The following is a 10,700-nucleotide window of genomic DNA, read 5'->3' on the forward strand; positions in this document are numbered from 1 at the left end:
GAAAGGAGCCTCCCTTGAGGAAATGCCCCCATGAGATCCAGCTGTAAGGCATTTTCTCAATTAGTGATCAAGGGGGGAAGGTCTCTTGTGGGTGGTGCCATCCCTGGGCTGGTAGTCTTGGGTTCTATAAGAAAGCAAGCTGAGCAAGCCAGGGGAAGCAAGCCAGTAAGTAACATCCCTCCATGGCCTCTGCATCAGCTCCTGCTTCCTGACCTGCTTGAGTTCCAGTCCTGACTTCCTTTGGTGATGCACAGCAATGTGGAAGTGTAAGCTGAATAAACCCTTTCCTTCCCAACTTGCTTCTTGGTCATGATGTTTTGTGCAGGAATAGAAACCCTAACTAAGAAACCTTATAAAATCAAAATCAAAATGCAGATCACATACTTCCAACATCATAGGGGATACATTATCATTCCAAAATATCATAGTGAGGAAATATTGGACCAGAGCAAGACCAAAAGTCAGCTGGACAAACTCCAAACTCTTCATCTCCATGTCTGGTGTCCAACTTCTGTCATATTTGTTGACTGCAACGCAATCCTTTCTCTTTGGCTGGTTCCACTCCTAGTTAGCAGCTTTCCTCAGCAGGTATCCATGGATCTGATATCTTTAACATCTTGGGGTCTCCAAGGCAACATCAAATTCCCAGCTTCTTATTTTAATTGTTCTACCAAAGGTCTTGTGTCACTTCTCCAGCTCTGCCCTCTGTAGCACTCTAGGCTCTAGCTGACTCTACTCCAATGCTGCTGCTGTTCTCCATGATCATCCCATGGTATCGGCATGTCTAATACACCAGGGTCTTCTGCTACAACTAGACTTCACCAATAGCCTCTCATAGGCTCTCTTCATGGTGCCAAGCCTCAAGTCCTTGGCATGACTCCTGCATGCCTGGGCCTTCAACTGCCACTGAGGCTGCACCTTCACCAATGGCCTTCCATGGCCTCTCACAGTGCCAAGCCTCAGCTGCTCTCTGTGACACCTTCATACCTTCAAAACCAGTACTGCTTGGGTGATTCTTACACATCACCAAATTCAGCTGCAGCATGAGGTACAACCTTGTCTATCTGAGGACCGATCTAAAGCCAGAGCCACGTGGCTGAAGCTGCTGAGTTCTGCTGCTTGCTGGAGCTGGAACACAGCCTCCATGTTCTATTACATCACTAACCAGCTTTCTGTTTTCCAACTCCTTTACTCTCTAACTTTGGCTTTCATGGAACTCACTCTGCAGACTGACCTTGAACTCAATAGATCTGCTTGGCTCTGTCTTCTGAATTCTGGGATTAAAGGCATGGTCTACCATGCCTGGATTTAAGCTATTCTCTACTTGGAACTTGCTCTGTACCAGGTTAGTCTTGAACTCAAAGATCTGCTTGCATCTGTCTCCTGAAATCAAAGGCATGTATCACCATACCCATGCCTTTGGTGATTATGCTTTAAGATCCAGATCAAAAGCTTATGTCATCCCATGTCATTTGACAAACAATCATATCCCTTATGTCCAAATAAAAGTTAAAAACCAGGTCATGATAATATAACTATCCATTGTTCAACTGCAAACACAAACAATAAACTTAGTTGGGTGGGATCTTGTCAGGAGATTACTACTCCCTTAATCTGTTTATCTTCTTGAACACAGGATTCTTCTCTGTTTCACTTCCTGGTGACATTTTATTACTTGAACAATACATTTTGTTCTTATGCATGCTATATTTGATTAAAATGCTCTTCATAAGACTGAACCACAGGATAAAGTCTAAACTAGGCTTTTAAAAGAAATCCTTTGTCAATATAATTAATCTGAATCTTTTCACTTTAGCCTCAGGTAGACCTTTCAAACAAGAGCAAAAAGCAGCCACATTCTTCACCAAAATATCACACAAATTGTTTTTAGGCCACATACTAAAATTCTTCTCCTTAGAAAACTCTTGAGCCAGGCCCCCACAGTTCAAATCTTCCTTATCACCAAAGTCTTCCATATTCCTACTAGGATGGCTCATTAATTCCTGCTTAAAGCATTCCACTGCTTTCCAAATCCAAAGTCCCATTCCAAACAAAAATGTGATCAGGACTATCACACCAATACCCTAGTACCTGGTACCAATTTCTGTCTTAGTGTTTCCATTGCTGTGAACACATACCATGACCAAGACAACTCTTCTAAAAGACAATGCTTAATTGAGGCTGGTTTACACTTTCAGTCCATTATCAACATGGCAGAAAGTATGGCAGTGTCCAGGAAAACATGATACTGAAGGAGCTAAGAGTTCTACATATTTATCAAAAGGAAATCTGGAACAGACTGTTTCACCGGCAGTTAGGAGGAGGGTCTCAAAGCCCAATGCCACAGTGACACTCTTCCTCCAACAAGGCCACACCTTCTAATAGTGCCACTCCCTGGGTCAAGTATATGCAAACCACCATAGTTCATATTCCAATTTTTGGATGTAGAAGAACTGGGAGCACCTGTCTCGATAGAGGGCTGTCTTGTTGCCTACCTGTGTTTTCTCCATCCCCTCACTGCCCTTTGATATAATGACCAGCTTACATTCCATATCAGAGTAAGGATGGGTCTCACATTCGTTATTGAGGATGTAATGAGTGAGATCCATTTGTCTATGACCTGGGAGTCTCAGAGCTTGGCTACAATCCCTTGGTGTGGCCCTGTGTTGTTTTGAAAGTCTCTGATTATATAGGGAGATAGAGAACCTTCTGGTCTGGTAATAATCTAGATGAAAATGGAGGCTTGACATGGGGGCTCAATGCTCAGCAGGGTGAGGCAGGAGGATCACTGCAAGTTTGAGGCCAGTCTGAGCTTCCTCGTGAGTTCTAGGCTAGCCTAGGCTACAGAGTGTTACCCTATCACACTTTCCTTTCTTTTCTGAGTGGGTGAGAAGCTTGAACACAGCTATGTCAGAGAGGGTACTCTCTGCTCTAAATCAGCAGAAGACAGGACCCACTGTCAGGTTGCTAGGATGGTCTGGAGTCCTGTGCATTTTCTAATAATAAGGAAAGTGGCATCTTAAGAAGTTTCTTAGTTTCTTTCTTTATATTTTAAGGTGTTCTTGTATTAGACATAGCCCAGTGTTCATTTCTTTAAGGATCTGAGGGCATCATACTGCTTCTGGAAGGTGTTAGTCCTTGAGATAAGAGAAGAAGTCTAGGAAAGACAAATTTCATACATACGCTATCGACAAGTGAGGTGAGGGACATATCTTCCTCTCAGAGAATATGAATTAAGGGCTCAGAGGTCCCCGTGATGGTCAATATTGGTTGTTAGCTTTACACATCTGGAAAGTGAGAAACTGCTTCCGTGAGATTGGCCTGTGGGCATGTCTGGAAGGCACTTTCTTCATTGCTGATGGATATATGATGACCTGAACACTACGGGTGGCGCCTTACCCAGGCAGGTGGGGCTGCGCTGTCTAGGCAAACTGAGCAAGCCAGAGGAAACAAGCCAGTAAGTAGCAAACCTTCATGGTCTCTACTCCAGTTGTTCCCTCAGCTTCCCTCAGGGATGGACTCCAAACTGTAAGATAAAGTAAACCCTTTTCTTCCCAACTGGTTTTTGTCATGATGTTGATCACAGAAACAGAAAGCGAATTAAATCAGTCCCCATGAGCATTCTCTTCTTTCACGGCTTAGAGAGTTCCTTCTCCTTACTCTTAAGTGGTACAAAGGCACAAAGGTCTCTTATCTTTTACGGCTATTCCTGGCTAGTACATGGACATTGCCCACATCGGTCCTTAGAGGTATGAATTTCTTTTTGCCTGATGTACTGGGGACAAGATTGGTGGCATTAGGGCTCTGTCTGAAGTGTGGTGGAAACTACCCAGTGAACATTAGCTTGACTGGGAACTGGAGGAGTCAGGAAGACACAAAAATGTATAAACATAACTAAGCATTAAGTGAGGAAGGTCGTTGTGGCTTGCAGCTGTAACCCCAGCAATTCAGGAAGCTGACGAAGTGGGGCTGCTGCATGTTTGAGGCTACACAATGAGTTTTATCTAGGCCAGCCTGGTCTACAGTGTGAGGCCTTGTCTTAAAAAGCAAAAGGAAAACTCTGGCCTTTACTTTACTCACACACACACACCCCACACATGCACATTGACACACTAACACATGCAAACACATACACCATGTACACACAAACCAGCCAAACTAACAGGAAGCAAAATTTAGCAAGCAGGGTCTAATGGCCCCCAAAGTGGCGGAAGCAAGGAGCAGGAGGGCACTGTTTGGCACAAATCTTCCATGGTATTCATTTTGGCTTTACATACGTTGGCTGTGTGTTTCTCCTCACTTTTAACCTCTGCCTGCCTGAGGTGTTCAGTCAGTCATAACAGGTGGAAGTTAAAAGGAGCAGACAGACCTTCGCTGTTTTGTCAATGACATTAGACATGGGCCAAGGGATTTAATGAGCCGTAGGCCAGCCAGTGACTCAGTGCCTTGTTTAATTCTCATTTCCTTCACAGACCTCAGTTATGGCTTTTAATGTCACCTTACTGTTAGTGACCCAAGGATAGAGGAAGTTGATTGTCTCTGGGGCTCTAGTGCTCTCGGGTGGGGCAGCTTACTCTGGTCTGGGAGTTAGGTTGTATTTGTAAGAGTCTGTGGGCTCCTTGTTTTATTGCTTCCCTGGTGTTTATATAAAAACAACAACTTTAAAAGAGGCCAGACATTTAATCCTAGAATAAGGAGAGGTGTTATAAGCTATGGTACAGAGTATAGACAAGTATCCAGTCTGACAGGAAACTGGATGACGCTGTCTTTCTTTGTGTGACTATCTGGCTATTGAACTGTATAGGCATTGTGCTGGACAGCCTTTGTTACGGAGCCCAGGACCTGGCATCTGGCCTTGACTTGGTACACCTAGCCATCTTCACAACACTGACTGGCTTTAAGGAAGTACAAGGGTTTGAGAAGACACCAGATGGCCCGCAGTTTAAAAATAATGTTTAGGGACTAGAACACTTACATTGGCATTTTTATCCCATAGGTAGACCTCCATAAGAAGCCAAATCTCTGCTCACAGATCTGTGCCATTGAATGTCCAATAAAATGGCCTCATGGAAACATGATAACATGGCCTGTGGGGTACCATTCTGGAGGACCTGGGAATGCTGGACTCAGGGCTTCTCCTGGCTTCAGGTTAAGCCTCGGCTGTGGGAGGAAGCTACCAGAACTTGTCAGCTGTTTTCTCCTTTCTGAATAGATCCTTTGACAGCTGGTGTGGCCTTTAGAGCTAGCTCTTTCTGAGCTACTGTGGCTCCTCTGCTGTGAATGACTCCAGGACTTTCCCCAAGAGTGTTCAAGACTGAGTTAGTGGCCCTAAGTCACCCTTTTTCTTTCTACTGTGAAGGTGAGTGGAGGCTCCTCAGGTATTACTTTTGGGACCCTGTGAAGCTCCTTTGCAAGGGCCTAGGTTCAGTGGTTCTCAACTTTCTTAATGCTGTACCCCTTTAATACAGCTCCTCATGTTGTGCTGACCCCCAACCATAAAATTATTTCATTGCTACTTCATAACTGTAATCATGCTGCTGTTATGAATCATAGTGTAAATATCTGATATTCAGGGTATCTAATATAGAATCCACCAAAGGGGTGGCAACCTGCAGGTTAGAATCTCTGGTAGAAGATGCTGCTAAGGTTACAGACCTAAGCTCCTGACCCTGTCATGAGACCTGCTTGTGGATCTCACACCACTGAGGCCCTTTGTTAAATGTCTTCAGTAAATTACACTTCTTGGGATTTATGTTTAACTCAAATGTCCCCAGGACAGACCCTTAGATGTGAGCTCACAACCATCTGTAGTGAGATCTGATGCCCTCTTCTGGTGTGTCTGAAGACAGCTACAGTGTACTCACATAAAATAAATAAATCTTTAAAAAAAAAGAAAGAAAAAGAAAAGAAAATGCAGGGAAAGATTTCTATTGGGAGCAGAGAAGGCTGTGGTTCTCCAAGAACCAGTTGGAATTTTATTTAACTTATGCAAATTTCCAAGTTTGTAGTAACTGTTATGGTCAAAGTTATTGACCATCTTTATCACTAGCATAGAATTTTATGATCTATATGCTGCTTATCAGTTCAGTTGTCTTTATTTTCTACCCTTCTCCTCTCCCCTCCCCTAGTGGTAGGTTTGTTTGTTTGAATTTGTTTATTTGTTCATTTTTACTTCAAAATTTACATACCACAAAATTCACCTTTTAAAGTGTCTAGTATGTGTTTTACTATATTTGCAAGATTGTGTGATCCGTTACCACTGCCTAGCCTTATTTTCTGTTTCTGTGGATTTGCATAGTTTGGTGTATGTGTGTGTGCGTGTGCGTGTGTGTATGTGTACATGTGTGTGTGTGTGTGTGTGTGTGTGTGTGTGTGTGTGTGTAGGCCAGAGGTTGATGTCCTCTTACTATTGATTCCTGACTCATCTATGCTTGGCTGGCAAATAAGTCACTGGAGTCCTTTTGTCTCTGCCTCCCCAGTGCCAGCATTACAGGTATGCATTACAGCATCTGGCTTTCTATGTGGAAACAGGGTCTCATTCTTGAGATGCAATCATTTTACTGACCGAACCATTTCCCCACTCCTTATTCTGAGAATTTCACATGAATAGGATCAATTGCTATGCAGCTTTTAATGCCCAGTTTATCTTAGTCAGCATGATTTAAAAAAAGAAATTGGAAATCGAGCCTCATGTAGCCCAAGTTGGCCTCTAACTCACTAGCCAAGGATAATGTTGAACTCATGATCTGTTGAGGGTATAGGCATACAGCATCATACTTGACCCTTTCTTTCTTCCTCCTTCCTTCCTTTCTTCCTTTCTTCCTTATTCTTTCTTCCTTCTATCCTTCCTCCCTCCTTCCTTCCTCTCTCCTTCCTTTCTCCTTCTTCCTTCCTTCCTTCCTTCCTCCTTCCTTTCTCCTTCTTCCTTCCTTCCTTTCTTCCTTCCTTCCTTCTTTTCTTTCTTCCTCCTTCCTTCCTTTCTTCCTTTTTCTTTCTTCCTTCCATCCTTCCTTCCTCCTTCCTTCCTTTCTACTTCCTTTCTTCCTTTTTCCTTTCTTTCTTCCTCCTTCCTTTCTCCTCCTCCTTCTTCCTTCCTTCCTTTCTTCCTTATTCTTTCTTCCTTCCATCCTCCCTCCCTCCTTCCTTCCTCTCTCCTTCCTTTCTCCTCCTCCTCCTTCTTCCTTCCTTCCTTCTTCCTTCCTTCCTTCCTTTCTTCCTTCCTTCCTTCCTTCCTTCCTTCCTTCCTTCCTTTCTCCTTCTTTGGTAAGGTTCTTATTATATAGCCTAGGCTACATTTGAACTCATGACTATCCTTCTGCCTCACCTCCCCAGTGCTATGATCTCAGGCACATGTTTAGATTTTATTTTTGAGACCCTGTCCCCGCTAATTTTGTGTCTTGTTATACTGTATATATCTCTATAAACTGCTGCGAAACACTTTTTTTGGAATGAGGCAGAGTATAAATAAAAATAAACCCCAAACTCTCCCAAGCCATCTGTTTAATAATCTGTGCAAGAGTTTTGCCAGGATTCTATATTGAGACACTTGGTCTGTAGTTTCCAGAAATATCTTCTGTCTCCTTGTAAAAAATCAGAGCGTTTGCTTGGCCAGTGTCCTCGTCAGAGCATTTGCCTGGCTAATGGCCTCTTGAGCTGCTTTTCCGCCTGACCTGGTCTCTCTGTGTCTGGTGTGTGATTCATTCGAATCCAGCCCCCAGGCTCAGCTACAGCCCCAAGCTCTCACCTCCGCCTTCTCTGTCTCATAGTGTTCCTTCATTTCAATATCAACATCATGTATGCACTTGGTTAAAAATACATCAGAACAGAAGAGCTCACAAAACAAGTCCTGCCCGTTCTGCCCACCATCCCTGCTTCCCAATTGCTCTTAACTCCCAGGGCTTCCTCTAGGATGGTGATCTTCAACCTATGTGTCGAGACCCCTTGGGGGTCAAATGACCCCTTACACTGTGGTCGCCTAAGACCAACAGAAAACATAGATCTTTGTGTCATAATTCAGACAGTAGCAAAATTACAGTTATGAAGTAGCAACAAAAATGTTATGGTTGGGGTCAGCACAGCATGAGGAACTGTATTAAGGGGCAGCAGCAGCATTAGGGAAGTTGGGAACTGTTGCTCTAGGGACAACTTGCAGGTCTCCAAAACACGCCCCCTGCTGCTGTTCCTTGGCTTCTTGCAGTTAAACATTCTGCATTGACTTGTGACTATGAAAACTGTAGGTTGAGCTCACATGCATCATCCAAACAGCAGCCCCCACTCCTGATATGACCAGATAGCTGCTTTATTTAGTTACTCTAAACAAAAGTAAAATAAATTTGTTAAGTATCTCTGTCACTTCAAGCAACACTCTTGAGTCTCTCTCTTGTTTCTTTTTTTCTTTTGTTCTTTTTGAGACAGGGTGGTCCTTATAGTCCAGGCTGGCCTCAAATTCACTATGCAGCTGAGGATGCCCTTAAACTTGCTATTCTCCTGCCTCCACCCTTTAAGTTCTAGGATTATAGAAACCTCCACTCCTAAAGGTTTTACACTTACATTTTTTATTTTACATATATCATGTGTGTATAAGTGTGAGTGTGAGGGGGCAAGACAGAGTAAGTGAGAGGGGAAGAGGGGGAAGAGAGGGAGAGAAGGAGAGAGAGACAGAGAGAGAAGAAGAGAGGGGAAGGAAGAGGGAGGGGGAGGAGGGAGAGAGGGAGGGAGAGAGGGAGAGAAGTAGAGAGACAGACAAACAGGCAAAAGGGGGGGAGGCTTTAGAGCCAGTTCTTACTTTTGAGCACCTTAGACCCCACCGAGTTCTGTCTAATCTGTCAGGCTTGCAGACAAGTTTCCATACCCACTGAGCTGTTCCACCTGCCCTGTACTTCCTTAAAATAACAATTTGTATGTTAATTTTCAAACTATAATTAGGTCTTCCATGCTTTGCTAATGGGTTGGTTCTAGAAGTTTAAGCCCAGCACATTGTCTACATTTTTGTGACTATTTATGTAAATATTGACTTTTGCAAAGTCTTCTAACAGCCCAGCAGCCATCTTCTGTCCTGTTTCCTTGGTGTTTCAGTTTCAAATGTCATTCTTTCCTGTCCCTTTCTATTCTTTTCTACTATGTACCTCAGCCATTTGCTCTGTGTCTTAGAGTGATTTTTATTGCTAATAACAGGTCACACGCACAATAGAGGACTTTGCTTTGGCCCACAGTCTGGCTCAAGGTCAGGGCTGCACCTGTTTGTGGTCTACTGCTAAATCCTCAGGTAGCACGGTGCAGAATGTGGCAAGACAAGAGCACATGACTCATCTGGACAGGGTTTACAGGAGACTTCCTTATCAGATGCCCTCCCTATTAACCCATCGATCCTGTGGAAGTTTGAATGAGAAGGACCCCCATAGGCTCATATATTTAAATGCTTAGTCAACTGGGAGTGGAACTGTTTGGTAGAATTAGAAGGATTAGGAGGTGTGGCCTTGTTGGAGGAAGTGTGTCCCTGGGGCGGTGGGCTTTGAGGTTTCAAAAGCTCAGTCTTGCTTTCTGCTTATGGGTCAGGACATAGCTCTTAGCTACTGCTCCAGCACCTGCCTGCATGCCACCTTGCTCCCTGCCAGGATGATAATGGGCCAGACCTCTGAAACTGTGAGCAAGCCTTCAATTAAATGCTTTCTTTCATAAGAGTTGCCTTGGTCATGGTGTCTCTTCACAGCAATAGAAGAGTGACTGTACTGGCTGGTTTTGTGTACACTTGACACAAGCTGGAGTTATCACAGAGAAAGGAGCCTCAGTTGAGGAAATGCCTCCATCAAGGGGTGTGGTCCAGCTCACTGTGGGTGGTGCCATCCCTGGGCTGGTAGACCTGGGTTCTATAAGAAAGCAAGCTGAGCAAGCCAGGGGAAGCAAGCCAGTAAGCAACATCCCTCCATGGCCTCTGCATCAGCTCCTGCTTCTTGACCTACTTGAGTTCCAGTCCTGACTTTCTTTGGTGTGAACAGCAATGTGGAAATTGTAAGCTGAATAAACCCCCTTCTCCCCAACTTGCTTCTTGGTCATGATTTTTGTGCAGGAATAGGAACCCTGACTAAGACAGTGACTAAGACAATCTCTTAATCCATTAACTCAGTGATTGGATTAATCTCTTCACAAGGAAGCCCTAAGCACTTCCGAGATGTCCCACCCACACAGACAAGCTACCCAAGCCTGAGGGCTGAGCCTGGCTCCTCTCTCCTGAGCCCCACCCTTCTGCTTTCTTTGGGCTGAATGTTTTCCTACCCTGTGCTTTGGCGGAGACATCCCTACTCTCTGATGCTCAAGCCCAGCTCCACATCCTCCTTTTCCTTCTCTTTCTTTCTCTGTTCATCTTGTCCGTGTTCTCATGCTGCCATACCATCCTTAGGCCGAGCCGTCTGCAGGTTTTCTGAGTCCATTTTGTCTCAGAGTGATGTTGCTCTACTCTCACACCTAAATGGCAATTTAAAAAAAATTATTTATTTAATGTATATGAATACATGGTAGCTGTCTTCAGACACAGCAGAAAAGGGCATCTGATCCCATTACAGATGGTTGTAAGCCACCATGTGGTTGCTGGGAATTAAACTCAGGACCTCTGGAATAACAGTTTAAGTTCTTAACTGCTAAGCCATCTCTCCAGCCCCTCTAAATGGCAATTTTTAAATTAACTTTCATTTTTGACAGTCCCA

Source organism: Micromys minutus, assembly GCF_963924665.1.
Source record: "Micromys minutus genome assembly, chromosome: 6".
Classification (NCBI taxonomy): domain Eukaryota; kingdom Metazoa; phylum Chordata; class Mammalia; order Rodentia; family Muridae; genus Micromys; species Micromys minutus.